The sequence below is a fragment of the Carlito syrichta genome, unplaced genomic scaffold (genome assembly GCF_000164805.1).
Source record: "Carlito syrichta isolate Samal-C Ts95f unplaced genomic scaffold, Tarsius_syrichta-2.0.1 Scaffold303365, whole genome shotgun sequence".
NCBI lineage: Eukaryota > Metazoa > Chordata > Mammalia > Primates > Tarsiidae > Carlito > Carlito syrichta.
In genome coordinates this window covers 164,675-191,701 of record NW_007247461.1, presented here as the reverse complement: position 1 = coordinate 191,701, position 27,027 = coordinate 164,675, and the positions used below count along the sequence as shown (strand labels likewise).

Sequence of the window (27,027 nt, the reverse complement as noted above, 5' to 3'; positions counted from 1 at the left end):
CAAAAAAAAAAAAAAAAAAGACAATGCCCTCCGAGTGCCTTCATTGTGCCTCCCACAGAATTCTGTAGTAGCCTTTCTCACTATTCTGCTCTTAGTTTTAAGTGTTTCTCTCTCATTTCCTAGACTGTGCACTCCATGCAGGACATGCTTGGCCTTGTTATTCTGTGTGCCCCAGCCTCCTGATGTTTAACACCAGAGCTGACTGTAAGAACTTTGCAGTCAAGTTCATGTTGCATTCTGCTCTCCCTTCTGGCCAGTAGCCTGGGAAAGCCCTTTAGGTGATGAGTCCTGCTGCTCCCTACACTGTGCGGAACAGAGACCCTGGCCCTCCTGGGGAAGGAAGGCCTGGCTCTGGGGCAGGCGGTGGGCCAACTCCGCTTCTTCTCATTAGGCAGCCTAACGCATGGGCGGCTGAGTTTGCATATCTGTCTGGGGACTGGTGGACTCTCCTGCCTGCTCCCAGAGCAGCCTGGGAAGCCAGCCCCCGTCGGGATGGCACAGATGGCAAGCCCAAACGACAAAGTAAACTCCAATATGTCTTGGAGACATTGTCAGCCTGCAGCTTATTTGTCATGTCACTGCAACCTCGGGAATCAGGGATGCACCCACTGGCCTGCTCCCTCCCCCCGTGTGAGGGTTATTTACAGGAACTGCTTTTTATAGGGGTGCAGGGAGGGCACAGGGGTGGAGGGTGCCAGAACTGCTTGGGAAATTAATAATAACAGCGGCATTTCCCTGGCATTTAGAGTGCTTCACCCATACCATCCCTTCTACCTCAGCAACCTGGAGAGGTGTAGGTGTCATCATCCCAGTTCACAGATGCAGAAACAAAGGTGCAGAGAGCTCGGTTAACTCACCTACATTAGCACAGCTGAGAAGAGCTGGGATTCCAGCCCAGGTTGGTCCAGTGTGTGGTGGAGGCTAAAAGGGCATTTGCTGCTTGCTCAGGACTGGATTCTGGAAGGTCAAGCCAGCAGGAGAAATGACATCTGGTACCTGCAGAAAGCAGCTGTGCCACCTGGCCCAAAAGGGAAGACGCTAAGACAGGGCATCCATTCTGTTTGGGCTTTCTCCCATGGTAACAGGGTCCTGTGGTGAGTGACTCTGTGGCAGTGCTGGGCAGCAGGGTCCATGTACTCCACCCTGAGTGACATGTCTGTATCACCAGAAGCTCAGGGACCAGAGAAGGAGGAAGGGTCCTGGCCGACTGAGTCCACCCAGCCCTGCCTTTCACACCAACACTGTGTGATCAGGAAGGAGCCAGGCTCTTTCCCATCTGGGTCTCAGCTTCCTCAGCTAGAAACAAAAATGGAGGCACAAATAGCCTCCTCAGAGAATTTCAGTGAAGATTAAATGAGATAAAGCTTGCAGAATGTCCAGGCCCACTGTGGGCACTCACCGCACAGAAAATGGCTAAGAAATCATGTGGAGGGGACCCATTCAAAGGCATGGGCCCTCCGCTGAACTTTCAGGTGGAGGAGGGTCGGGACAGGTCACTGGTGCTTGGTAGAGGGTTGGTGAATGACCCTGAGAGCTGCAGTTATTCTGCGCTCTGAACCAGGACCCCAGAGACAAGTTCCAGCAAGGCTCTGAGAGAAGTAGTTTCAAGCTCAGGGGGATGATCCAAGCCCAGCACCTATGAGCAGTAGGAGTTCAGACATACCCAGGCAGTGAAGCACCAGGCAGTGAAGCACCAGGAGCCCCATGGTGGATGCCATCCTCCCACTGCCTTCCATGGGCAGAAAAGAGAAAGCTTAAGGGCCAAGAGCAGGTGCCCAGGACATGTGTCATCTGGAAGGAATTTATTTATCTTTCTGATCTGGCCTTAAAGATGTCCCTGAACTCATAGCCTCTGGTCACAGGTAAGCAATGAAAAGCCAGGTGGAATATACAGAACAGATCAGGTCAGCCGTGCAGTTGATCCCGAGCTGTTTGCTGAGTCTCTGTGTAAATTCCAGCAGGTTGGATGATTGAGGACACCTGGAATGCTGTGGGGTTGGTGGTTATGAAATTCCCACTGTTTCAGTCCTTAACCCCTCTCCCTGGTTTATGTGCAAGTTGTATGGCACGAGAAACCCCGTTTCCAGTAGCTCCTGTGCATATGGGAGGTGGGGGTCCTGCCATCAAAGCCTGCTCAGACGTGTGGGGTGTACCTTCTCTTTCTCTGGCGTATGGAAGAGGGAAGAATGTTATCAAGTGACTTCACCTCATGCACGTGCACACGCACAGGGGGACTTGCAGGGAGAGTGTGCACAGTTCCTGGCACTTGGGTTAGCCCTGAGGCCTGGCCGGTACCAGCCACTCTGCTTTATGCTGGGACAGAAAAGGTAAAGAAGGCACAGGCCTGCCAGTGACCCTGGGGACTTTCCCTCAGTGCGGGCCAGCTGTGGGGCACTCAGGCCTAGGTGTGTGCAGGTTCAGCAGGTCCTCGGGTTGGCCTGGGAACCAGCCTGGAAAACATGTTCCCTGTTAAGGCACAGGCCATTTGTGATTTGGAGCAGTGGATGCAACATATTTCATGGGGCCTTAAGTTGTCTGGCCTTACTGGAACTGGTTCTGTTTCAAATACTGCTGAAAACAGCAAGGCAGTTGTTTAGCCTCTCTGTTCTCACTTAGTAAATGAGGGAGGTGTTTCAACACAGCAGAGGAAAGAAAGAGTCATTAAAGCCCACTTCCCGATGACTTTGATCTTGCTGGTGTGTGTGTTTGGATATGGGGGTGCAGGAAGTTGGGAGTTTGGGTGAGTTTTTGGCTAAAGCAATTGGGATATCTTAGGAAGTGGGGAAGGAAGGAAAGTTCAAGGGTAATTGTTAACTGATGCTAGAAATATAAAAGAGCCATGAAATGCTTAGGCCCTTCACGGCATTTCTTTTTCAGCCATTTCTGCAAATCGCAGTTTAATTTCTCGGGAACAGGTGACCTGCTAATACAGGGTGTGGGAATAGTGACTGTAGGACAATGAGGTCTAATTTTAAAAGCTCTGGACTTAAGTCCCAGCTAACAAAAGCCACTCACCTTCCTTGAGCTTCAGGTCAGTCTTCTGTGGACAGGGGATGAAAATGCCTTCCTCCCAGGATTTTGTCAGGACTAATTAAGGGAAGCCTGGCTCAAAGCGCTTTGCCAGCCGTGAAATACATGAGAAAGATAAAATTCTCTATTTCTTCAAATCCAGAAGTTTTTTTATTGATTATCCCTTTTTGCCTGTGTCACATACACAAAAACACGTGAAGGTGCCACCTCCCCATGGGCAGCTGCACCAATGCATTGCATTGTCATGGACACAGGAACTCATGGACTGAGTGAGCAAGTAGGGAGGCGTTGGGGGGGGGGCGAAAGGGCCCTATGAAGGCAGAGAAGCAGTCAAGTGGTTGGGATGGAGTGAGTTCTGGAGTTCAGGGTTGTTGCTGTTTGCCCTACTCTGTTCTCAAGTTTGGGTTTTATTTTCATCCTCGAGGTTGGAAATCTGAGTGACTCTCTTCTCTCTGCCTGTGCGAACTGTAGAAGAACCCATTGCTGGCAGCACTGTCCTCCCCATCACCTGCTGCTTCATAGAAGAGGTGTTCATCACACAGACTTGGCCTTTGTTTACCTGCGAGGCTTGTGCAGTTTTTCTTCTCACCATGCCCCTTCACACACACACACACACACAACATATGCACACCCATGACACACACATGCCCTTCCCTTCTCTCTGGTACCCATCTTGTCTTCCAGACCTGAGCAAGGGCTCATTAGATCCTGCCAGGGCAGAGGGCAGTGCACGAGAGATGACAGTCTTGTGTCCCATCCAGGGAAAATCTCAGTGAGAAATAGATGCATAAAGAAGAGGCAAGCACCAGGAGACAGATGTGCAGACACCCTCAGCACTGGTGCCACCTTCCACCCATTAGAACCTCCCTCTTGTCCCTTCAGCAGTTGAAACCAGCTTTCTGTACTGAGAAATCACCTTTCTGCTTTTATTTTCAAACATCAAAGATCACTTTTGAAATAAAGTTTTTCCAGTGAAATTCCAAAGGCTTGACACATGTGTGAAAGGAGGAGTTAGGCCATGAAACGTGTTTGCTCTGCCCCCAGCGGCCCTTAACTACAGAGGTCCCGTGGCGCCTCCACTCTGTTCTTTGATCTGTACCCTTCACTTTCCTCTGAGCAGCGTGCTGCTGCAGCCTCTTTCCTTTACCCCCTGATTTTTGTTCAGCTGGAGTCTGGTGGGGCAAAGCTGATTTTTTTAACTGAAAGAAGTCTTTCCTGTGTAGGCACTATTCACCACTCTGCTGCTGATCCCATCAAACCTCTGTCTTTGTAAGCAGGATGCCCCCGTGGCCCAGAGTCAGGCAGGCGGCCCTGGTCTAGGCCAGAGGCATCCCCATTTAAGAGTAAGGGTCAATTGCTGTGGTAGGGGTGTGGGCCTTGCTATTTTTAACCCCTGCGTGTCTTTAGTCCCAGCTTAATAATTGAGATGGAGGTGATTTTTTTTTCTTTTTCATCTTATTTTTATTAAGCACTACATAACACACTGCATGCTGCATAATGTACTGCACACCTTCTAGCAGGAGATGACCATAAATGAGTGTTTTTTTTTTAACATCAGGAAAATGCTTTCTTAATCAATGTTCTCCGAGAGCTTTCACACATTAATGATTAACTCCAGAGGTGCACCTATCTCTTTCCATCAGACTCCGTTGATGTGAGTAATGGGCAGCCTTATTTTACTTACCCTCGTTAGTGAGCTGTGGCTGTACCCAGTGGCCACTCTGGTGATGAGCACACACATGCTCATAATGGCAAAGAACCACTTCTAGGTACAGTCACCCAGGTCAGAACCCTACTTCGAGGCCCCTTGAAGGTAACCGGGCTTTGGCTCCCTTCCCAGTAAGCCCTGCCATAGGCTGCGAACCTCTAATTCTCCCTGTTGTAGTTTTGCTGTCATGGGTGATTCTAGAACAATAAACTGTGCTAGATCATCTTGAACACCTCTTCCCAGTATATAATTAAATCCCCAATGTTTTTGTAGGATTCTTCCCCCAAGATATTCCCAAATCTTCAAATCTAAAATTAGCTCTTTAGCATACAATTTCTCCCATACCATGTAGTAATGTAGAAGAGAAACACTATGGCGAACTTCTAGAACTAATGATTCTATAAATAAACACTAATGTCATTTATAAAGTTATTTAAATAAATTTTGTCACTAAAGTAAGTTTATCTATATATTATATCATTACTAATAATAATTTTGACTGTGAATTTTCTTTTTGTACGAAAGAATTGGGCCAAGACCCAGGAAAATCAGGTTTGCTTTGGTTTTGTTTTTTCAACAAGCTGTTGGAATACTTGGCTGAGATTCTCAATGTTGCCCCTTCCTGCTTCCTACCCCAGAATGTTGTGGAAGCCTGGATGAATAATAAAGAGTGGCTTGGAGTTAGGGAGGAAAAGAATCAGTCACTCTTTGGCCACCTTGAACTTGGTAGCTTCCTTCTCCTCCAGAGATACTAGGTCAGGGAAGACAAGCATATCCTCCAAGAGGCCAAGTCAATCTGCATTGAACACTTGTTCCGTTCCATAGCCATTCCCCCATCGAGTTTCTTCAGCCAGGTTAGTAATTGCCTCACCAGCATCAGAATCTGCTGATAGCACCTTTAACTTCAATTTATAAGAAATAAAAGAAAAAGAGTCTTCTAAAAATTCTGAAACCACTTTTCCTCTTGGGAGTATTCACTTGGGCTCCCAGCTGTCTCCTGGGCCACCGCCGAGCATCCTACACTTTCTGCTTATATCCTCACTCCATGAACTTAATCAGCTCTTCAGCTCTCACCACAATATTCCCTCTTCTCCCATGAGCAGTTTCCACAGTTAGAAGCCCTCGACCAGGCTCACAAATTCCTTCTTCTTCATTCCACATCACATGAGGCAGGCCTGTTGCTAGCAGAGGGTGTGGAGCTGCGCTCTCGGCCGCATTCCCCTCCTTAATTGATCCCAGTCTCTGTTCCTCACCCCCACCCCAACTGAGTCCCTTTATTTTCTTGCACATAGAGAGCCCTTCTTTCCCTCTGCCACCAGTACTAGCCATTGGCTCTTTGGTGAGATCAACTTTTTAAAATAAATAAACAGTCACTTCAAGAGAGATACTGCTTTTGCAGGATAAAAGTGGGGTGTCTTCCAACTGGAATGAAATTTGGGTGCTGCATCTGACAGGCTCGCTGGCTCAATGCCCCCCTGAGGCACACCGCACCCTGAAACGCTAATGAGTGCATTAGTGAAATGACAACTTGTTTATGTCTTGACCCTCAGGATTTCTACAAGTCATAGCCACCACAAATGTTGTATTCTAGGACCAAAAAGAGCCATGTTTCAGTGTAAGGACTCAGCTCCCTGTACGGCTTCTTTCCCTGAGTTTTGTCATTCCTCAGACAACCCCCCAGGTTGAGACTGAATAGAAATATGGAAGTGTCACATCTTGTTCTACCCAGGGAGAAAAGGTAGCATGGAGCAGCACCCCTCTCCTGGCCGTGTGGGATTTTACAGGCAGAACACTTAAAACCACCTTGTGTTTTCACAGCCTTAGGCATAAATGAAATCACAGTTTGGTGCTTGTCCAACAGCCTGGATGGAATCAAGCTGAGAGCTGGATCAGAGGCTGGCCCCCTCTCCACCAAAACCCAAACAGTTAAAATAAGCAAAAAATGCTTTCAAAGGATGTCTTTCAAAAGACAATTTGGGGACATTTTCATGGTAAAGACTGAGCAGAAAGCCAACGGCCATTTCCTCATATCTTTGAACTCTTGGAGGTCGGCAACCTGCACAGTTTCTCACCAAGCAGAGGCCTTTGACTTTTCATTGGAGTTCCTGCCAGGCCTCTGCTCAAACAGTTTTTCCATTGGCCCAATAAATGATTATGTAGCAGTCAGGAGACCCATAATCAACACCAGTTATGTTACTAGCCTACTGGGTCACATTGAGCAAGCCAGTAAACCTCTCTGTGCCTGGTGTCGTCATGGTGAAACTGGAGCAGGGTCAGCCTTACTGAGCCTAGGATAGAGACCAGGACAGGGGAGATAATGGGTTGAAACCCTCAGGAGCATTATAGGCACCACAGGTTTCACTCTGCCCTTGTTATCTTATAAGTGTGTCTGAGAAATCTTCATTTCTAATTGTTCAGCGGCCTCTGGGCTGCTGCTCCCTTTGGGCTCTCTGACCCTAACCCCAGGCTAGCCTCCTCACTCTACACTGGCCTTCACTTTTGCCCACCTGCTGGGTTTCTATTTTTCCCAGAGGTTTGGGTCTTTTGAATTCACATGATCTTCTCCCTCCTCTGGGGCTTGAAGGAATTATTATTATTATTTTTTGAGTTGGAGTCTCACTGTCGCCCAGACTGGAGTGCAGTGGCCACCACAGCCTCGACCTGCTGGGCTCTGGCGATCCTTCCACTCAGCCTTCCAAGTAGCTGGAACTACAGGCGCGCGCTACCGCACCCGGCTAATTTTTTGATTTATTGTAGAGATGAGGTCTACACCAAGTTGCCCAGGTGGGTCTCAAATCCGCGGGCTCAGGCAATTCACTCACCTCAGCCTCCCAAGGCACAGGATTACAGGCTGAGCCACCAAGCCCGGCTGAAGGAATATATTTTAAAGAACAGGTCCCAAGTTTCCTGTTGGGCCTTGTGTTTCATGGTGGTTCCACCTAATTCCTGCCTGCAGTTGGTCCTTCCTAGTTGCTACAGCAGGCCCAGAAGGCTTGTGGTTATATGGATCTGTTTAAGCTGTTAGGTTCCATTGAAATGTGTCCTTTTGCACTTTATTTTGACCAGAGTCCCTTTGAAAAATCTAGAACAGATTTTCAAATGAGTAGAAGTCATTACACAGGGAGACACAGCAAGGCTTAAGGAAGAAACTCAAAAATTCAGTACAAGTTAGAAATATCATGCCCTTTAGCTTCAAATATGGAGAGCTCAGTTTGAGTTGGGTAGGGAGAGAGAGAAAAAAATGCTCTCTGTCTGGAATTCAGAAAAGACACTCACAGATACCTGAATTTATATTTTTCCTAGCTTTTTAGGTCAAAACCATAGAAACCCTGAGTACCCAGAAAACTCACTGTGGATGTAGAGACTGACAAGCCACAGACCTTTCTGGGTTCCTTTTATCCTGCAAGGTGTAGAGGCTCAGTACACAACAGGTCTGGACCTAGAAGAAATCCCAGGGTTAGGTTACCTAATAAGGAATAAGCGACCAACTGGTGAGAGGGTACCTGGCTGTACTTTGGCACTAGTATTTCTTGGCACCTTGTCTTAAACTGAACAAGAATGTCACAATCCTGGCCTGCTGCATGGATCCCAGTGATGGCCTCCCCTAGCCTCTCACAGCCATAAAACAGGCTGGTCCTGTTTGCCTCATGGAGTTGTGACACACGGGGACTAGCAGTCAGTATAGTGCTTGGCAACAAGTCCAAGGCTCCCTCCAGTGACAGCTGTGACTGGTACTATGTTTCGCCGGCCCCTCTCACAGTCATTTAGGGTAACAGAAAGACCTGTTCCTGCAGAAAAACTTCATGGAATTGTACCCATGCGACCCTCACCCCAGTACCACACAGGCACCCAGCCCAGGGCAGTATCTCTCATGGTGCTGTTGTACCTACAGTTCCCTGAGCCAAAGACTGGAAATTTGGGGCTAGGGATTGCATTTTTAACAAGCATCCCAGGTGACTGTGACACACTTGTAGGTTTGAGAATGTGTGCTTTAGAGAGGAAGGATGCCTCTTCTGGGTGGGGGGCATCTTTGAGACACAATTTTTAAAGCGCTAACAGAGGCCAAGCTTACCTGTGCCTGTCTTCACCTATTTCACTCATCTGATTGGCTGGACCTCTAGGTGAGCCCCCTCTCCCACAGGGGTAGCACTGTTTCTGAGGGTTGGAGTCACCAGCTCCTTCTCACACATCTCGGGATGAGATCGCTCTCCAGAGACAGGGATCCTGGGGCCTGAGTTCCTTTCTGGCTTCAAGGGTGGAGTTGCCCTTGTTGAAAAGAAGCTGTGATGTGGGTCTTCTGTTTGAAACCACTACTTTTTCCCCAACCTCAGGATCTGCAGTCTCCTATAATTCAGTCTCAGCTGCTATGGAGGGTGCCCATCTATCTCTTTGAGTGATGTCCTAGGATTCCCCAAATCAATTTGCTATACATCCCACAGTCTCTAAATCTGGCAGAACTCCACCCTACTACTCTTGCTGACTGTGGCTTTGCTCAGACCTCCCTAACAGGGTAAATGAGGCTCCACTTGCCTGTGGGTGACCAGCATTCACTGCACAATGAAGTGACTTTGCTACCACCTTGCTGGTGGCATCCTTGGGAAGTCATGGGCACTCGGGCCCAAGTGTCTCCATCTGAAAAAGGAAGGCATTCCACAAACAAAGCTTCCAAACTAAAATTCTGGCTTGGACCTTCCCACATTTGTTGATTTGTTTAGCCTCCAAATTCTAGCATCCTTATTTCAATTCACATCCAGATATGTTTTCACTTGTACCAGTATATGCCCCTCAAATGCTCTCCTTTTGCTCCTCTTTCTATTGTAGAAGCAGCTACTTGGACTCTCTTTCTTTCTGAGTCCCCTTCTCTAGAGAATATGGAGCTAGGAGTAGCCAAGCAGCTAATGTCAGGGCTAGAGAAGTGGGTATCCCCTCTCCTCTGACCATGGTCTGGAGAAGGAAGGGCTGTGGGGTGGCTACTTAGAATGTGTTCGACTTTAACATATCCAGGAGATAGATGCTGGGGGTGGTGGCTGGCAGTAGAGGTGGGGAAGAGGGCAGCTTCCAGAGAGTTCTCCAGGTAGAATTAAAAATCAATGTAGTGTAGTAGGGAAGACTCAAGCTCCCTGGGTTCAACCATGCCTCTGCCTCTGCCTCTGCCAGCCAGGTGCTCTTGGGCGGGTTGCTTAATTACTCTTTAACTGAGTGTACTCTGTAAAATAGGAAGAATAATGATAATATATACATATATGTCTAATGAGGTTATCGTGAGGATTAAATCAGCCAGTAAACAGAAAGCGCCTACCCTGGCCCAGAGTGAAGATTCGAAAAATGTGATTGAAAAATGCCACTGCGCCCAACCTTTCTGGGATTTAAGTGAGGGATGGGGACAGGTCACTATTGCTCTCAGATGCCTGGACTAGATTTCCCTGTCAAAGGGATGGGAAAACAGAAAGCTTGTAAGGGAAGATAGGTCCAGCCTTTCTTTCCTCTTTACTCACAGAAGCCAGGAACAATGCCTTGCTCCCAGCTCCATTGTTGTCCCATGTGGACCTGCTCAGCTGCAGAGCACTCCTGTGATGCCTACAGTCTGGTACTAGCAGCTTCCACAGGGATTGCTGTTGGTTGTCCGTGAATCACACTGCTGGGGAGGAGTTTGCATACATTCCCAAGTTTGTAATTAAAACACCTGGGAAACAGTTTTCACTATATTAAAAAAAAAAAAAAGAAAAAAGAAGAGCTAAACAGGAAGTCTCTTTTAAGCAGATGTTGTGCTGTGAGCCATGTAGAAAAATTATTTTATTATCATCCCAGCCCAGTTATCTCAAGACTTGAAAGAAACTAAGGGAACATCTTTTCTACTAACCCAGCATTTCTTAGCTCCTAATATCATTTCACATTTAAAGGTGACAGCAATATCTTTAACGTTTTTCTATTGGATTAATAACATTTAATGTTCAAAGCAATAAAGCGAGATGTTTTCGTGAGGGTGCTTTATGTCACTAGTGGAAAATTCAAGTAAAAAAAAAGACCACACACACAAAGTAATAGGTGTCAAGAGCCATAAACCCAAAAAGGGAGCCCACTCGGGGAGGTGGGTTCTGAGGTGGAGGTTGGGTGGGTGTGCACGGCCCAGAGCCCCACCCAGCCTGCACCGGGAGGGGTCCATGCTCTGCTCATGGTAGTGAGCGCACAGAGCCCTCGCCTACCCACCAGCCATTCATCTCCACCCAGCAGCGGAATATGACAATGTTAGCATTTTTCATTTCCCTGACGTTACCATTAATAAAGCAATGATCCAAAAGGGGCTTCGCTGAGTCTGTGCTTTATGCTCCCATCACTCACGACTAGATAATTTCACACAGGATCGTTTTAAAATTAAATGACGATAAAAACGCTCTGCTGTTCTGTGTTCACCAGTTCATAGAAGTCTATCAAGTCATTAATGTGTCATGACAAACTGCTCGATGGATACAAGAGTAATTAATTATTTGAATAAATAACAAGTTGAACTTGGAGCTTTGAACCACAATGACATACGCATCCCATTAGGGGCATCTTGGAACCTCTGCAGGGCACCGGTATAAAGAGTTAAAATGCAGGCCAGGGTACTGGAAATGATGAAAACCAATTTTGTAAGCACAGGGTAATATTTTACAGGGAGAGAGCCAAAGTGTCACATTTCCATGCCCACATGGAGTTCAGTGTTAAAAGTTCCCTCACAGCGGCCATTTCAAGACACCACTTGATCAGTGATGATTTCAGAGAACAATTATACAGATTTTCATAATCACCATTAATCTCTGCATATTTTTCAAGATAATTACAGCAATTATTATTTAGATTTCTCTTTTATATGCCCATTGTAGAAAGGAACAAGTGCTTATTATACTGGATAGTTCAAAGAACCTTGGATTAAAATTCTTTGTCATCTCTGTGCTCGTTATTTCAACTCATGTTGCCTCTGAAAGTTCATCAGCTCTAGAAATTAGAGTAATACCAGCAGGCTCTATTATTAAATCTTAAGGTTGAGCTCAGTCTGTGGGGAGAGTGGCTGACTGAATTGTTCGTTTGTAGGACTGCTGAGCTCAGGTGGAATTACTGTCAGGTGGCAGGAGATGTTCCTGACAGGTACAGTCAGAGATGGGTGGCCGTCTTGTACCTATTTTCTCTGATAGACTTACAAAGTGAACTAACAACCAATATTTAGAGGAGACATTTTTATGACATGCCCTTTAAAGGTTAATATTAGGTATGAAATCTGAATTTATGGTATTCTACTTCATAGACACGGTGACTAGACAGAAGGCAGAATATTCCCTGATATTTCCAAGTTATAGAAGTGGGTGTCAGTTTGGTCATCAGTTCCATCTCAGGCTGCAGCTTTGGACTCTTCTCACCATGACCCTGAGAGCTCATGAACTGGAGCTGAGTCTTGGGAAGGTGTTGTGGTGTACTGTGCTTTCAAGAGAAACTCTTTCCCAGGGAAAAGTTTTTTGACAGTTCTGCTGATTGGAAACACACCTCTGTGCACACATCCTCCTGCACCCTACCCCTGTAACAGGCATAGATTTTAAGGTCCCCCCTGGCCTATCATATGCACACTCTGAAGACCGTCCAGCCATATCCCCCTCAGCTAGATGCTATGAGTTAGCTGCGTGAGGGATAGGACAGCCAGGTATTTGATTTTGAACTAGGAAGTTCAGTATTTCCGCTTTCTATGAAATGAGAAAAATACAGGAAATGGAAAATGTCTTTTTTTTCCTCCTCAAATAAAGTTGTATTATTAAGTGTTGACCTCGTTTGAATGCACCCAAGCAGTACCATCCTACATAAGATGTAAGTTAGATTTAGATTGCCACCAGGCATCCTATAGCAGGTCCCTCCTTGTTCAGGGCATGCCTGTGAGACGCTATGACTGGTCTTTGGAATCTCCTGCTGGCTCTGAGAAGTCCAGGGCCCTCTTAGGCAGCATCTCCCATGGTGGTTACTCTCCAGGACTCACCCTTCAGCCCAGGGCTCAGCCTTAGCTCCAGAGCTTCCAGCCTTGGTTCTCTCGGTTCTTTGGAGGGTGCTTAGGTCCTGAGGAACTTGATCCCACTAATCAAGGTCAGAAGATCTCTGTGCTGTAGTACCCAAATGTCACCCAGTGTACCATTTAAAAAAAAAACTTGTGAGCAGTCTCTTTTCAATTCTTAACTAGAATGTATAATAAAGTTATATCTTTCCAGCTTATACAATACTCAATCCTACTATCTTATTGCTAAAGTACTTGGGCAGATAAATGGGTAATTAAATCATGGAATCCGAGTAAAAGGAGTTGGAATGTCCCTTTTTCAGAAAGCACTAAGAATTCCCATTACAAAGCAGCTGTCTTCCAGGCATATGACTTCATTTATTCATCCATCCATCACCTCACTTACCCCTTGGCTACTGAGTTTCACCCCAGTCTGCAGGCCCTGGGTCAGCAGGGAGCACAGATCCCTCACAGATCTTGTAACCAGGGGAAGACATTCCGACAGATGATCTGAGCAGCATCTCCCTGCTCTCACCAGACCATGGAGTCTGATGAGTTGTAGCTCAAGGGCAGAAGAAGGGGACCGTTTCTGCCGGTTTCAGGAGTTCACAAGCAGGTAAGTAGGAATGGAGTCTCCAGCAAGCCCACAGCAAGGAATAGGGTATATCACAGACAGAAGGCATAACTCAGTGGGACATGCTGAGTATGTCAGCATGGCTAGATCTAACATGTAGGGAGCAGGGTGTGAAAGGGGAGGAGAGAGCAGCTGGGGAAACAAAGCTAGATCGGGTCAGCTGTGAGGAGGCCCTGGACTGTGGCATTTGACATTACCCTCTAAGCTTTAGGAAATAGTTGAGGTTGTAAAGTAAAGGGGTGGCTCAAAGAGGTCTGCACTTAAAGATAACCCACAAGACCTCTGAGGTGGTAATATTTGTCTTGGTGGTGAATGGCATCTTCCTGGGAGAGTGTGCAGGGAACATGTGATAGTCCTTTAAAATCTGTAAACTCTGGCCGGACTCGGTGGTTCAGATGGTAATCCCAGCATTTGGGAGGCCAAGGCGAGTGGATTGCCTGAGCCTGTGGGTTCAAAACCAGCCTGGGCAACTTGGTGAGACCGCGTGTCTACAATCAACCAAAAATTAGCCAGGTGTGGTAGCATGCGCCTATAGTTCCAGTTCCTTGGAAGGCTGAGGCAGAGGGATCGCTGGAGCCCAGCAAGTTGACGCTTTATACTTTATGTTTCTGCTTCCATGACTTCATGTCACCTGAGAAGGTGTTCCCATCTCTTCCTTCATGTGGTGGGAAGGCAGTGGATTAAGATCACTGTGTGAGCCCAGCTCTGCCATTTGCCAGCTTTGTGGCCCTGACAAGTCCCTTCCCTTCTGAGTTTCAGGTTCCTTCTTGGTAGAGCGGGGGTTGTGAGACCTCAGACGGCTGTTACAAGGTTTAAATGAGATTGTCTGTAGTGCCCTGATGCTCTTGGCTTGCCATGCACTCCAGAGTGGGAGGGGGTTAGTACTGGCTTCAGATCCCAGAGGACCTGAGATGCCTTCTCTCCTTGCTCTTTGGTTACAGGGGAGGAAGGAGACATCTGGCCCGGACCTACTTTTACGTTCACATATGACTTTTGAGAAAATTTTTTGAGTCGAATCTGGATGATGACTATAGAAATCAGCTGTCCCCTATGATGGGCCATCTTGGTGGATTTTGTAAACTGCCTCCTCTGGGGTTTAAATTCAGGTTCCCAAATCACCAATACATACTTAATATTTAGAGTGACTCTTACCATTTGTGAGACTAAAGAATATCGAAGCTGGATCTTAGCCGGCATCTGGCCCAGGGTTTCTCAAGTTTAATTGCACATTAGAATCACCTGGATGGGAGCATTGAAAGAAGCTGATGCCCAGAGCCCATCCCCCAGACCAGTTAAATCAGACCCCCTGGTGTGGGGGATAGCAGACAGCAGTAATTGTTTAAAACTTGCCAGATAAGTCCCAGGATATGAGTCTCTGATCTAGCCCAACCTTTTACTCACAGACAGGGACACTGAGACTTGGTCGACCCACACATGGGCCTGCTGACTTCAAGGCCAGTTCTCTTCTCACTGTCATTTATTCAGCAGTTATTTTTGTCCGTTGTGTGCTAGGTGCTCTTCTAAGAGTTGGGGATACAGACATCATGAAGCTTACTCTCTAAATGCACAAGTGGCATTCAGATTTTGGGGTGCTGAGATGGGGGAGCACACTGAGGATAGGTCCTTCCAGCAGCAGTTCCAAAAAGTCTTTTCTCATCATTGTGGTGGTAGTGATAATACTAGCTAGCATACATTGAATATTTATTTCACATGCATTATCTTTCTGAATCATTGCTCTCCCCAGGAATAGTCAGCCCCGTTAACAGAGGCTCATAAGTGTGCTCTATGTTGCAGGACTAATGCCTGGTGGGCCTAGCAAGTCCGGCATTTGAAACCAGGGCTGTCTGACATCAAAGCCCTTTCTGTTAACTCACTTTGTTCTAAGGCAGCCAATATAAAGATACAAAGAAGGTAGCAGTTTCTGGAAAAATCTATCTGAATTTCCTCTCAAAGATGCATCCCCTCCATCAGTTTGTTTTTGTTGCATAACAAATCACCCCAAAACGTAGGCCTTAAAACAATCAACATTGATAATTTCTTATGGTTCTATGGGTCAGCAGATGACTCTGGATGCCTGGGATAGCCTTACATCTGACAGTTGGCAGGTTGGCTGGTTTAGGGAGGCTTTGCTCCACATGGTTGTTCATCCTCCAGGAGGCTACTCTGGGCCTCTGCACATGGCCAACCCAGCATTCGAAAGCAAGGGACATCAAGCCTGGGTACATAAGCATGTTTAAATCCCTGCTGGTGTCACATTTACTATGCCAGAGCAAGTAACACAGCCAAGCCCAGATTCAAGGGATGAAGAAACAGATTACACCTCCCAATGGGAGAAGCAAATCTTATTGCAGAGTCTGCCACTGCTGCCCACACCCAAGGAAGACTTCTGGTCCTGACAGATGTCAAGAGTTGCTAGGGGAAAACTGAGTGTTGTATTGTCTAACTTATTTACATATATTTTAGAGCACTTTCTATGGTACCCTAGAGATACATACTTTATAACTAAGTAAATCTAGTGTTTGTGATCATTTCTGTTACAAGTTGGGTGTCAGCCCTGGGATAGACATATAATACCCCATATACTACTGACTTTTATGAGAAATCAGATTTGACTGAAATAATTTTAAGTTAACATCACCCTTTCTGGTACTGTAGTGAGTAGGATATGTGAGAACTCCTCTTGGGTATTCTTAGTCTTCTCTTGTACTTTGTATGACATCCCTCAATTTGGACTTATTTGATGTTTCCTCATAATTAGACTTAGATCATGCATCTTGGCAGGAATACTACTGGAGAAATATTTTATCATTCTCAGGAACATCCTATCAGGAGGCTCATGGTGTTGGCATGACCTCGTATTGGTGAAGTTAGCCTGGGTTACCTGGTGAAGGTGCTGTTTGACAGATTTATTCACTGTAAAGTTACTATTTTTGCCTTGTAATTAATATGTAATTTGTGGGAAATACTTTAGGACTATGTGAATAGCTTGTTCTTTATCAAGTTTTCACCGACAGTTTTAACATCCATTGGGCGTTATAATGCTATCATTCCTTCAGCATACAAGGGAGAACTGTATGTTAATTATTATGGATTACTGGATTCTTACTTGTGGTAATCATTATTTATTTTGATGTTCAGATTGTTCCATATTTAGCCAATGGGAGCCCCTTTGGACTGGCTCCTGCATCCTTCTGCTGTATTCCCATGATTCTTTGCAAATGTTACTTTCTGGTACAGCAATGTGTTCCTGGCTTGTTCTCCTCCCACCTCAGTCCTGTTTCTTTTAAAGGAGAATGCTAGAAACCAAAATCTGGGTACTAGGTGTGCTCATTGCTCCCAAGCTGTCACTGCTTCTACCTTGATGTCCTCAACAGAGAAAAATACATGTACATGTGTGTGTTTGTGTACATATAAATGTGTATGTGTATATACACACACATAGATATGTACTTACACATCTATCTGCACCTACATATTAAAACAGAGTTTATGCTGATACCTTCAACTTCAATCCAGCATCACAGAATACATTCTAACCTTCTTCCCATTGTTTCTGCTGACTTCTCTTCCTCAACTTAACCGTTAAATGTTAACATTCCTCAGCTCTGTTCTGGGCCTGTCTCTCTTCACGCTGTTTTCTTTCAGAATATTTTATGTTCTCTTGTGGCCTCAATTATCACCATGCTGGTAACTTCCAAACTCACCCCTGTGCCCCTGCCTGCTGGGCCCGACTTCTGTATTTCCACCTGGCCAGTTCTCACCAACTGATCTTGCATTCTTGGTCATGATGTTTCAACCAACCAGTGTCAATAAACTTCTCTCCCCTTGGATGTCTCAAAGTCCCTCAAGCCCAACACATGCAAAGTGGAACCCACCAGCTCAACCCTGCTGCTTTATCACTGGTCCCTGAACTCCTGTCAGTATCTGGCATCCCATTCTCCCAGCTGTTTAAGCCAATGTCCCAGAGTCACTTGATTCTGCTTGCCCCCCTTGCAGCTGGTAGCCAGGCCTCTTGAGTCTTCCATCTACATATCCCTGGAATCTGCTCCCTCTTCTCCATTCTTAATGCCATCGTGTCCATACAGGCCATCAGCCTCACTCTCCCTAATCAATTCACCTCTCCATAGCCAGGGAGATATTTTAAAAATAGAAACCTGACCATGTCTCTCTTCAGGAGTGGCTCCCCGGAGACCTCATGATAACTTTCAGGCCACTTAGAATGGCATTCAAGGCTCCTTATGAACTAATCTGTGGTTACCTCTGGACCCTATTTCTAGGCAGTTGTTAAAAAGCCTGAAATAGAACCATAGGAATCCACATGAAAAGCTCTCTGAGAATGCAGTGAAAAAAAGTAAACTGCAAAATAGTTATGCTGTGGTGTTATTTTTATTCAAAACATAAACACATGCGAAATAAAATTCTGTCTTTATACCTGGAAATATGTATGTAAATACACAGGAAATGGGCTGCGGAGACCCCAAGGGCTGCCCATAGACCAGGGCTTACCCTGAGGAGGACCCTGGGATCAGGGCTCTGGATTTAAAGGGTTGCTTTGAGTTAACTGTTCTATTGGAATGATTTCCTTAGAAAATAGGTTCATGTGCTGAGCTATTAAAAAAACTATAGCTTAAAAATAAATATAAGTTGGTTTCGAGAAGGTGAAAAGAGCCCTGGAAGAAAAAGTGCATCTTCCCACCCAAGGTCCCTCAACCCCACAAGTCGAGGCTTGTATCTATGCACAGGCCACAGGAAAGGAATGCTCAGCAGTCACAGGTCATGCCTGTCCAGGCCTGGCGAACCTTTGCCTTCAGCAACACAACAGTGGCTGCAGGTCAAACTGCTTATTTTAGACCATGTGTCCTTCCAAAGGAGGGAGTTGTCCTAATGGTAGTATACCTGCATTAGACCTCACTTCTGGTTTTTATTATGCATTTGCTAAACCCTTTTGGTCTCCAGCTCACCATGGAGTTCCGTGTTTGTCACTGTGAGCAGCAGGTGTGTGCGTTGACCCAGTAGCCCCTCAACCACCCAGACACCTTTGTACTCATGTGAAAAGTGTCACTAAGTTGTATTTTATCATTACTTTGAACAAAATGCAGTTGGTCTCTGCCCCAAGCCATTAAATATTTATAAAGGTTAAAAATTTTTTTCTTTAGAGGAATGAGTATGATCTCATTGGTGTATTTTTGAGTTTCTCCTGGGTGTGGAGGGTGGGGCAACACCCGCCTTACTGTCCTGCGGCTTTCAGAAGACTGCCCTCTACCTGCCTAAGGTGTTCTGCAGCCAAGTGCCGCTAGGGCCCTGCAGGGAGAGGCTGCTCCCAAGGAGGAGGTGAGTGGGTTGGGGACTCTAGATTTCTCCCAAGGCACTGGGGATGCAGAGATGAAGTAGGCCCCTCAAGGAAGGTGGCAACAACTGTCAGGCATTCTCTGTGGAGATGGGGGGTCTTGTGGGAATGTGTACATGTGCACATGTGTAATCCAGACTGCCCATGCCAAGTAGAACCTCAGAGAATATTCATTCATGGTGTGAAACCATCTTGATTTTGAAGAGTGCAGCATTTCTGACTAACCTGGCAAATAAACCTCCTGACACTAGAGGCAGTTTTCTTCACTCTGTTTTAAGGACTCTTTTCCTGGGGACATTAGGCAGCCTGGACTCAGCTTGGACTTTGCTTCTGAGTCAAGCTCAACTTGTCACACAGAGATGACAGACACCAGGGAGAGCCATGCTCTGGAGAACCTGAAGAGTTATTCTTCAACAAGCATTGCTTCTGTCCCTCTAAAAGTCTTTGGATTGGGACTCACAGCCCATGGGTTACATAATTTAATATGGCTATACTTATGTTTTTATGGGAAAGCAGGTAGAAAAGAGTCTACCATGGGAGGGCATTTTCCTTTGTGCAGCAATAATAATAATAATAATAATAATAATGGCTAACAGTCATTGAGCAGGACCTAGAGCTTTATGTTTTTATCTCTTTTAAACTTCATAGCAATCCAGGTATTAGTTCCTTTCTTCTACAGTTGAGGAAGGAGAGGCTTGGAAAGATTAAACACTTGTCTTAAATCACACCACTAGTCAGAGGTGAAACCTGATCTGAATTCAGTCCCTGAAGAAACAGCTGCTTTGTACATAATCACAGCCATGCTCCCATTTTCTGAGCGGCTGCTATAGGTCAGGCTGTGCTCAGCTCTTTCCCAGGTGCTGCAGAGTGGGCATGATTATTCTCATTTGACAGATGAAAATCTGACTCGGAGGTTAAGTGACTTGCCCAAAGCCACACGGCTAACAAGCAGCTGAGCCTGGCCCGACACTCACAAATGTCTGACTCCGGTGCCCATGCTCCCTCCTCCCCAGCGCCGCCTCTCACGCGTGGGACTCGGGAGGCTCTGGCTGTGGCTGATAAATCACTCCTTTTGGCTTATGAATAACATGGCAAAACAAATTACTTTGGGGATCTAGAAGGAAGTTGTTGGCCCTGTGTAAACTCAATTGGAATGTCACCGAGCAGACAGCTCCGGAGGCGTCTACAAATATCTTCCAAGGAATATCCCCAAAGTGAAATCACCAAGAAAGCAGAACAGGCTTCGTGTTTTGGTTTGCAAATGAGTTTTGAGAAATGGCCTTGAGATCTTGAGTTGTTGGCATTTTTCCCATCACAAATTGTAAAGGACTTTTGAAACACCACAGGAAAGGGGAGAAGAAAGGGCTGGGTTTGCTGATTATTTACAGCTCCAAGCCCCAAGCAGGTACACAGAATTAAAGGCCTCCCACCACTCCAACAGCATTTAATTTCATTCTGAAAATGAATACCTGCCAATAAACCGCATTGCTCACCATCATCTCTGCACGTACTTTTAAGGGACTGTTACCCAAGTTCACTTAACACTGCTTGACAACCTTAAGCAGATAACAATTGAGATGCTAGTAACGGAGTCTTTTTTTAAATTTTACTTTTTTGCCACATGACTTTATGACTCTCTTTATCAAGCATCTTGAAATTAATCCATGTGGTGATGGAGTACTTCCTTGCCCCTTCTACACATTGACATGTCAGCAAGGGAAAGGATTGGCAGCTCTGAACAACTGTGGGTATTCTGGGGCAATAAGTGATCCCAAGTCAGGAGTCCTTGGCATTGGTCAGTGGCAGGTTTGTGTTGAGCCTGCATAAGTCTGAGGGTGTGTGTCTGGAGGGAAGAATCAAGGGATGGTTCTCGGGGATTGCCTTGGCAAGTAAAATTATAGTTCCCATATGAGGGGAGGACGCAGGGCTGTAATCCCACCCCATTGCCAGGCAGGGTTCTACAGATTCATGGCAGAGCTGTCTGTGCAAGCAGGAATCCAATTTTATGTCCAAATAAATACAGCATGCAAATTGGACTGTTTCCCCAAGAATAGCAAAGACAGGTATTTAGGTCAGCTGGCAAAACCCTCTTTTTCCTTCTTTAAAATAGGGGGTGGGATTAATATGGTAGCAGATTAGAGCTTTATTTGTTTAAACCTTGCAGAATCTGTAAGCATTCACAATCCTCTTGACTTGTAGTGCCTGGCTGTAAAAAGAACAGTTGAATGAGCTCATTGTTTTCTGGTTTTTTTCTTTAATGTATTTTACAAACACTCTGGTGACAGGCCTGACACGCTGATTCCTATGTACTCGCACTTCAGTTTGGGATTACAGCATTAATAACAGAGTTCCATGCATCATGCCATTTTTAAGCATGATCGTTATGATAAAGGGCATATACTTAATTACAGGCCTGCTTAATTACAGCTCTGTTGAAGCTCGTTTGTTTAGGAGAATGCTAATTGCGCCATGAAGCCCGCGGCACATCCTTGCTTTCATCTACTGGATGTCGCCCGATGCTGTGGATCAGCGTTTTGTTAAAACTGCCACCAAAAATAAATTTTTTTTTTTAAAAGCAGAAGGAAACTCTGGCCTGGTACTGAAAGGAGAGCTACCTGACACATGGCTTTTGGTGAGAGCAAAAGCGGAGCTGGCTGGTCAGCCTCCCTCCATGGCAGGCTCTTTTCCTTGCTGTTTCATTTCATCCCTTTTCACTCTCATAGCTGCCTGCTGAGAGAGCTGTAACCCTCCCCCATGAACAGACAGGGCAGCCAGGGCTAGAGAGGTGAGCTGGCCTGCACATGGTCACTCAGCTACGCCTGCTGAGTTGCAGGGAAAACACAGGTCTGCTGAGCTCCAGGCCCACACCTCCCCGCCATGGCCCACCATAGCGCCGATGCAGGCTAGACTCCAGGTTTCCATACAAATCATCTTTAACACCTCTAAGCCTCTGTTCCCCTACATATGATTTGCAGATGATAAGGTTGAGGGTTGAGTTATTTGATGCATATTCACATCTTCATACAGGGCAGTAAATGTGGGTTTCCTTTTCTCTTGTAGAACTGGGCTAGGGGAGAATTTTTGTTCTCTCCAGATTTGGGTCAACCTTTGTCATGTCACATTGAGAACTGCAGGGTTGGAGAGAGGGCTGCTGTGTGTCCCAGGAATGCATCTTTGGCTCCATGAGGAAAGGGCAGGTGCTGTCTCTGCTTCTGGGTTGCAACTGCAGACTGGTCAGGCAGCATCCACATGAGAAGCCCCACTCCAACCCCAGGATGAGTGGGAGGGCTGGTCAGAGTGTGGAAACGTGCACTTGAACATTGCTCTGTGAGAGCTGGGGCCTCTCACTCGGTTCTGTCTCCAGCTCTCAGACAGCGAGTCACCCTATGTGGGACTCCACAACAGACTGAATGCTAGAATGAACATGCAGTCTCTCTGCCCTAAAAGAGTAGTGAAGTCAAAATACTGGTTTCAGCTGGGGAAGAAAGAAAGAAAGGAAGTAAACCTGACTCCACATGAGAAGCCAGGACAGACATGATTCATGAGCAGTTTTCTGGAACTCATGAAGAGTGTATGCCATTGATTTTTAAGAATTATGTCCAACAAACCTCTAGATATTTAAAAGATGGAAAGGCTGCCCAGATGATTGGAGAAATGGATGTTATGGAATTAAGAAGGAACTTAGCTGTCCCACAGATCAGCTTTCTACCCAACACACAAAATTCCTCCCTGGGCCCCCTCAAGTTGCTGTCTGCCTGGACCCTTGCCAGCAAGTGCTGCTTGTTCTTCCTTGTGTTCCCCAAGGAATGTGGTGTCTCCCACTGAGCCACGCATGATCCATCTCACCCCTCATCCTGTGACAGCCCTGTAAACGTGTGCACACATTGATGATGTGGGCCTCAGGTCTTATTGGAACCAGAGCCCCTACTTTTGCTGCATTTCCCAGTGCAGGACACCACGCTGGTCCAGGGCAGGGGTCTAGGGTGAACAAACATGGACATCAACCTGATGGCTGCTTCTCTCCTTCCTGGTACTGTCAGGCTTTGGGTTCCCTCACCATCCTGGCCTCCTTGAAGGCTCCTGGGATGACCCTTTGGGAATGCAGTCCTGGCATAGAACGCCACTCTCATGCTGGGCCAGACCAAGTGATGCCCTCATCCTGGGTGCTGGGACTATAGCACTGTAGCCTCATGATGGCACCCACCTTTTAAATGGTCAAATTACATTATTGACTTACTCAACTACAACCAAGACTTTTTTCCTATTTCCCACTGTTATTCCATGTCTCCATTCCATCCAATAAAGTTTGGGTTTTGGACCTAAACCATAGGACCCTACATTGACCTCTAATAAATTGCATCCATTAAATCCCAACTTTTTGAGAGCTTTATTAGATTTCACTCTGTTTTCTAGTTTATAGACTGTTCACCTAGGCTTCCTATCAGTCACATATTAAATAAGCGTACTATGCGTATCTTTGTTTAAGTAATGAAGAATGCCCTTGGTGTCCTTCAGAGAGGTTGCTCAAGGTCAACACCAGTCTGTTAATCAGCTTCTTAAATGTATAGTTCAAGCAGTTATAGATTCTGCTCACTTTAACATTTCCTGTCCATATTTATCCATCTTGTCTATGTGGATAACATCAGAAAATGAGTCAAATGCTTTGCTAAAATCCACATTATTTCAGCCTGCCTTAATCTTTGATATACTAGATTTCTTGTAATAAGTGAAATTTGGTGGACAGAGCATCTGCTTAGCAAACTCTCTGGCTCATGGTACCTCTTGCTTCTCTTCTCAGAGACTCACCACGTTGGTAAGAAGGGTACTGTGACAGTCCTGTTACTCTCGGTTCTGCTCCCACTGGGAACTTCTGCCCATTGGTTCCTGTCGGTGTGTCTTGCTTTCCTCTGAATTTGTTAAAACCTGTTTTCTAGAAGAATACAAGGAGCATCTATGTCCATCTTTCTTTCAAGAATTCTAAGATAAAGTGGTGGTTTGTTCCTGACTTTATTACTTTACCAGACAGCTCCTTCTGCAGTCAGGATTAGGTCCAATTGGGCATCTTGGCCACTGGCCCAGTCAGGCATACATTGGCCACTGGGTGGAATGAGGCTGCCAGAGTTCTGACAGCCACCCTCACTGCTGCCTCTTGCTTTTCAGACATTTTGGGAAGGTGTCTTCCCTTTCTTCTCTCCCAGTTGGCCACCTTATTGTGTCCCCATGATGTCATCACTTCTCATCTTCACACCTTTAGCCTCTTGAAGAAGTTATTCTGTGAAGACCTCTGAGCCTATCTGAAGGCCAGAAATTGTCCTTACCCAGACACTTCGATACGTTCATGTGGGGCAAGTTGGCCATCAGCCCCAGTGACTCTCCAGGACTTTTCCTCTGGATAGAGCCAGATAGATAGGATAAGCTCTTCCAATAGGTCTTGGAGGCAGAGGAACAGGCTTCTCTGGATAGAGCCTCCTTCAGGGCCCACTGAGAGGCAAGGCTGGACATTCTGTCTACTTCCTTTGGTCTGTTAGTAGCTAAGAAAGGGTCTTCTCATAATAATGTGTGTGTGTGTGTGTGTGTGTGTACATATGTGCACATATACTGTAAATGTTTATATTCATATATTACATATCATAACAATACATGAAATATAAATTTACACATCTATGTAAAATTTATTTTCATATTATAAATATATTATATATATATACACACATACATCAAAAATGCTATTATTGTTGGTATCTAAGTTTTACAAGTTACATTTTTCTCCTCAGTTTTTATTTTAAGCCCTCAAGTCAGATCAGCGAATCTAGGCAAACCCATTCTTCCTCATACTCTATCCTATCCGAAGAAGCAGGAGCACAACATTACAGGAGGTCAGGCCACCACAGTCCAGCAAGCCAGTCTTAAGGGACCAGTTATGTTTCTAGATCCTTCTCTTTCAAACACATGACCATCAGAAGGAGGGGTGAAAACATGCTCCTCGTGGGAATAAGGAGAAACCTCTTAAAGGGTAAGGGGTTTTCATTTGGAGTGATGGAACTATTTTGGGACTAGTTAGAGATCATAGTCGTGCACCATTGTTAATGTATTAAATGCCACTAAATTGTTTACCTTTAAATGGTTAATTTTATAGTATGTGAATTTCACCTCAGTTGAAAAATGTCCCTCCCTGCTTAGATCTTCTCAGTTCCTAGAGGGTGACACCCAGACTTCTTCCAGCCACAATGTTCATTCCCAACAACAGTGGGGTAGGTACAGCAGATAGTGGGCCCCATAGGTCCTCAGAGAGGTTAGGTCCATGCCCCAGGCTGGAGCCCCCTGCACAGTTCATCAGATCCCCATCCATGGGAACAGCAGCCTTCCCTGCTCCAGCACAGCCCTGGAGCTCTCTGGGCCTTACCATGTGCTGGGGACACGGAATGCAGAGATGACTCACACATGTACCTACCAGGAAAGGAGAGGAGGCATGATCTGGCCAGGTCCCAGAGAGGTTTCCTGCAGGAAAGACACTCAGCAGGTCCCATGTGCCAATATAGAGGGAGGAAGGGAAAGGGCAGGCCAAGAAGAGGATCAAGTGCAGGGGTGCAGGGCCTTAAATGCCAGTCAGGACATCTTAGAACCCTCTTCTTCCCTGCCCTGTGGAGGCCCAGGCAGAACTGGCAGCCTCTTATGAGGGAGGAGCCTCCCTTCTTCTTTGGGACGTCCAGAACTTCCCTGCTTTCTCAGTTACTGGGTGTAATCAGGTCTTGCAGGTCCCCTTACCACCTTTTTAAACACACAGGTTCTCTAGGCATACATTTAGATAGAAACAACTGCCACCAGCGAGAGGCAGTTCTTCACCCCCGAACATGAATAAGGTCTTTACAACATCAAAGACAGAATGCGCTAGCAGTGAACAACAGAAGTGAGGCTAGTGGGTTCCCCTGGGAGGCAGTGAGGAGGAGTCTTCACTTGCTGATGTGTTCTGCAGGTGAACTCGCTGAGAAATAGCCTTGCACTCGTTCTGCATGCTTGTGAGTGCTCACACTTTCCAGGGCCTGTGCGCAGTGTCAGGGCATGCAAGGGGAACTCTGTGGCAGACGCTCTTCTGCCTAGTAGGCAGGAGAGACATGGAAGAGGCAGGTGTGTGCCAAGGTGTTCAGAGGGATGGCAGTGAATGGTGGTGACTGGTGAAAACAATGGGTTTACTGGGAGGTGAAGGAGGCTGTACTATTTAGAACTTTGGGGTCACTGTCTCCTAACCATGTGCCCCTGCAGCAAGCACCAACTTCTCAGAGCTTCTGCTTTCCAGTCTGTAAAGTGATCAGAAATGATCTAAGTGCCTGACTCATCTCAGCAGCATCAGGAAAGGCTCAGAAGATGGGAAGTCAGAGTGTGGAGGCAGCATTGGGTAGCCGGTGGCAGAAGCTGGCCCACCTCTTCCTGAATGTTGTCAGAGCTCGGTTCTGTCCCTCTCTAGGAGGCTTTGTGGCTTTTCAAGGATGTCTTTTTCACTACTGAATGTTCTAGCTGTAAGTGAGCATACATGCGAAGGCTTGAACATGTGATGTATTGAGTAAGATTACTTTGGATTTCCTCACTTGTCTTTCTAGGGAAGTGTTGTACTGTTCCAGCCCTCAGTCTGTCTCTTCTGGCAGGGCCACCTGTGACGGGAGACAGCCTCTGGGCACAGGTGTCACTTTCGATAGTGGTCCTTCCAAGAGAGGAGGGGGTGTCAGTACAGCCATGGAGTCAGCTATGCTGTCTTTTTCTTCATACTTACCAGAGAAGTTTCATTTTTTTCAACTCTAAAATAAAGTATGAACATAGCTTAAAATGAGCCACTTGGCTCTTCTTGCTGATCAGAAAGGATTCATCACAACTTTCTTTTCCTTCTCTTATTTTCTTTCTTCCTTTATTGCTTCTTTCTGCTTCTGCTACTCCTGTTTGTTAGGACCACTTAGATACCAAGAAGTCTTCATTTCAGAAGGCATTGGGGGAAACAAAGAATGTCATTTCCCAGAAAACTTATTTACCAAGGTTTCAGTTCTGCTCACTCCATTTCTTCCTAAAACTACAGTTTACCACAAAACCATTGCCTTAGGGTGAGGTCCAGCCCTAACTCCTGGACTACAGGTTCCAGCACAAAGACTGGGCCCTACATGACTGCGTTGGCCATGACTTGCTCCTGCCTCTGCTCAGGCCTGAGGGAGAAGCCAACACAGGAGACATCCCCACCCACCTGGTAGCACTGTGAGTGCCTGCAGGCATCTCATCCATTGCCACTTGTTCCCTGATAGGACACCGGAGTTCTC

General features: G+C 46.1%; 1 non-coding gene across 1 annotated transcript in view; it reads left to right on the top strand.

The window, feature by feature from the left end:
* LOC103260851 overlaps positions 1-27,027 on the top strand; it is a 74,417-nt gene that overhangs the window by 26,540 nt on the left and 20,850 nt on the right. The gene's annotated exons all lie outside the window — the stretch shown is intronic.